Genomic DNA, 4,469 nt, shown 5'->3' on the forward strand with positions numbered 1-4,469 from the left:
AGGGGACATGGGGAGAGCATGTGAGGATACCTACCCTAGGGGACATTGGGAGACCATGTGAGGAATGGATACCCACCCTAGGGGACATGGGGAGAGCATGTGAGGATACCCACCCTAGGAGACACGGGGAGAGCATGTGAGGATACCCACCCTAGGGGACATGGGGAGAACATGTGAGGATACCCACCCTAGGGGACATGGGGAGAACATGTGAGGGTACCCACCCTAGGGGACATGGGGAGAACATGTGAGGATACCCACCCTAGGGGACATGGGGAGAACATGTGAGGGTACCCACCCTAGGGGACATGGGGAGAGCATGTGAGGATACCCACCCTAGGGGACATGGGGAGAGCATGTGAGGGTACCTACCCTAGGGGACATGGGGAGAGCATGTGAGGATACCCACCCTAGGGGACATGGGGAGAGCATGTGAGGATACCCACCCTAAGGGACATGGGGAGAACATGTGAGGATACCCACCCTAGGGGACATGGGGAGAACATGTGAGGATACCCACCCTAGGGGACATGGGGAGAACATGTGAGGATACCCACCCTAGGGGACATGGGGAGAACATGTGAGGATACCCACCCTAGGGGACATGGGGAGAACATGTGAGGATACCCACCCTAGGGGACATGGGGATAACATGTGTGGATACCCACCCTAGGGGACATGGGGAGAACATGTGAGGATACCCACCCTAGGGGACATGGGGAGAACATGTGAGGATACCCACCCTAGGGGACATGGGGAGAACATGTGAGGATACCCACCCTAGGGGACATGGGGAGAACATGTGAGGATACCCACCCTAGGGGACATGGGGAGAACATGTGAGGATACCCACCCTAGGGGACATGTGGAGAACATGTGAGGGTACCTACCCCAGGGCACACGGGGAGAACATGTGAGGGTACCCAACCTAGGGGACACGGGGAGAGCATGTGAGGATACCCACCCTAGGGGACACGAGAAGAACATGTGAGGATACCCACCCTAGGGGACATGGGGAGAGCATGCAAACTCCACACATAAAGGCCCCTTCGCCAACCCCAGTGGGAACACTAGTCAAAAAAAATTGTCACAATGGACATTGGCATCAAAAGAGTTCACTTAAGTCTATAGTCTATTTAACTAACACAACAAATTCCATCTTATACGGAATCCTTTTGTTCGGCAGCCAACAGAGACAAACTGTTCTCATTATGTTGGCCTCCAACTAATATCAGGACTTTCCATTAGTGTTGCGGATAGGTGGGGAGGACAATGTCCAAAGAGATGCACTACAACACACTACGACATGGCATCCCTCATCATCTAGTATCAGTATCACTTGACATCACATGGCATCCCTCATCATCTAGTATCAGTCCAGAAGCTTTACTCAAACATTACTGGGCCGGTGTTTCTCAAACCTTTTCATATCAAGGACCAGAGACTCAGAGACTCAGAGATTGCCATTCAATGCATTATTGATTATCAATGTGATGTGTATATATAATATTGTGAATTTGTCTACTATGACTGCAGTATAACGCTGCCGAAGGCTATACGCCAAAACGCGTACGTTGTGCTGTCGTTGTCCTGTCTGCTCTGCAGCATACTGTGTCTGCTCTGCAGCATACTGTGTCTGCTCTGCAGCATACTGTGGGAATATAAATAATAAAAAGTGCCTTAAACCAAATGACATGTCCGTGAGTGCTGGTATTCTCTCCTTAGATAATTTATTGTAAAGCTAACTTTCCTCGACCGCGCACCCGGTAAGACTGTTCAGATAAACTAAGACATTGGAGTCGTTCTTGCTTTAAATATCAAGGACCCCCACAATGACACTTCTTATTAATAATAATAATAATAGCTTGAATTTATATAGCGCCTTTCATGAACCCAAGGACGCTTTACAAAATGTACCAACAACAATCAACAACTATATGCCATAAGCCTGAGAGAATAAGTGTCTTTTCAAGGCAGCCTTAAAAGAGGCATGGCGAATCTCTATTGGGAGAGAGTTCCACAGGGTGGGGGGGGGGGGCTGCCACACTGAACGCTCTGTCCCTGAAGGTTCGCTTGACTGCCTTGGGGGCAGAGAGGAGGTCCAAGTTTGTGGACCGCAGGTTCCGTGTCACAGGAGGCTTATGGAGGAGGCCTGAGAGGTACTGTGGCTTTTTGACATTTGTAGGTGAGAAGGAGTTTATAATTGATATGGAACTTGACAGGAAGCCAGTGCAGTTGTTTGAGGGTGGGGGTGATGTGCTGCCAAGGCTTGGTGCGTGTGAGAACTCTGGCAGCTGAGTTTGGGACATACTGCAGCCTGTCCAGGTACTTGTTTGGGACCCCAAACAAGACTCCATTGCAGTAGTCCAGGCGGGAGGTAACACTTCTTAGCCCCCATTTGAAAAGATATGCCAGCCAGGGACCCCCATAAGAGAAGATTGTATGGCTCTGGCAGTGATTTTCAACCATTTTCATTCCAAGGATCCCCCAGTTTAGTTTAACATGCATTAGTCTACGGACCCCCTATTTAATGACATTTCTATCTCTGGGACCACAATTCTTATAGTAAAATCAATGCTAATTTAACTCTAAGAGTGTACAAATGGAACCAAATGGACCCGTCAGCGTCCATTTAGTTCCATTTGTACACTCTCAGAGTTACAGACCCATAAGGTTTCATTCGGTTCCTAACTCATTTTAGTTGGGGAGTGGGGGACCCCCTGGAACTCCCTCAAGGACCCCTGGAATTGTCCCCGGAACCCCACTTTGAGAACCACTGTATTAGTCTGTGTGTGTCCTCACCTCCAGCCAACTTACTAAAATAGAAAATTAACAGTGGCGGTCTGCCACAATACAGTCTGATTAGGAGTTTATTATGTTGTTGATTCAGTGTTAATTACGCCAGCTGTTTGGAAGACATATTGTTCCTCTGATTGCTGCCGGGATGTCAACATGAAATGGCCATCCTGTGAAAATGAACAACTCTGGCTGTAAGTGTGTTTGAGGTCGCCACTGATGACTCCCAACCACTCAAGGCTACCCTGCAATTGGATTGAAAGTGTTCTGGTCGCTGAAATGGATACTGGCTAAAACATTAAATGGCTGCCTCTTTTCATGATTTGTTCTATTGTCTGTATCTGTGTCATATAATTATTCATCGATTACGTGCACACAGACACATAATAAGCTCAAGTGACTTAAGTTCTAGACATGTTGCGTCATGTGCAGATCTTTTGGGGGCACGATAGACTTGGCTGCCCACATGACGTACTCTGTGAAAGCCAGACGTTGGAATGGCTAGCGCCCGTCAAAAATGGCCCATTAGGGAATGTACATTATTACTGTATGATGTACGATCGGTATACTAAACAAACAATTTAGAAATGGAAATTGAAACCAAGTAGAATGAGCTGATATTAGATAGCAGATGTTGTTAATTACATGTTTGACAACCTACCAGATGGGCCTTATATATAATTGTCTCGATGTAGTCATCTCATGTTTACTTGAGATATGTTATTGATTCTGATGCTTTTCCAATTAGGCCTCAGTCAGATGAGAATCAAGGGGAAAGATACCGACCCTTATTACACCGTAAGGACACAGTTCGACATGGCATGTGCTATCATCCTTGATAAGGCAGACGGACATAATCCACTATCAGCAATCTGTTTAGAGATTGATTTGTTTGTTTTTTACGGACACAAAGGGTCCTGTACTGTAGCTATCTTTGGTCACACTCAATAGAGACGTTGTTCACCCTGGACGACGTGCAAAGGCACAAACACACATTTACTTTTACTTCCCTGACGCAGGCAGACATGGGCTATTAACCGTGGAGGAGGCAATTTGTAAAAACAAAATGTGCAACGAATCCAAATAGTTCATAAATGACCTTGCCGAGTGCCAGTGACTGAATCCTCTGATGAGTACATGTCACAGCAAAGGATTGTCCAATAAGTGATGCATTGGAAAGCCTGGCCGGAGGATCCCCAAGGCAATCCTTTTATAATTGATGTTTGTGGCATACAATGGCTCTCTGTGGACGACGGCTGATTGGGCCGGGTTTTTGTAGCTGTCTGGCCACTTTGGTCTCACAAACACTCACCAGGTGGAATGACGGTCTCACATTCAATTATGCCATTAACCCATTTAGGCCTGACGTTGAAATTTAAAAAATGTTTTCTAAATCCTGACGGTTTTCAGAAATACCTCATGTTTCTGTATCAGTGGTTCTCCATATTTCATGTCAAGGACCCCAAATTGGCCACCGACCCCCATCTGAAAATATGTTGTTCCAGGGACCTCCCAGAAGCAAAGATTTGAGTTAAAAACGTTCGCTCTGAAAGAATATATATTCATAGATTTGCGCCACATTTTCGCCATTTAAAAAAAATAGCAGACCTACAAGCTCGTAGCGCGCCACTCGGTGGCGCGCTACGAGCTTGTAGATCTGCTATTTTTCAATA

The sequence above is a fragment of the Electrona antarctica genome (assembly GCF_951216825.1).
Source record: "Electrona antarctica genome assembly, chromosome: 7".
NCBI lineage: Eukaryota > Metazoa > Chordata > Actinopteri > Myctophiformes > Myctophidae > Electrona > Electrona antarctica.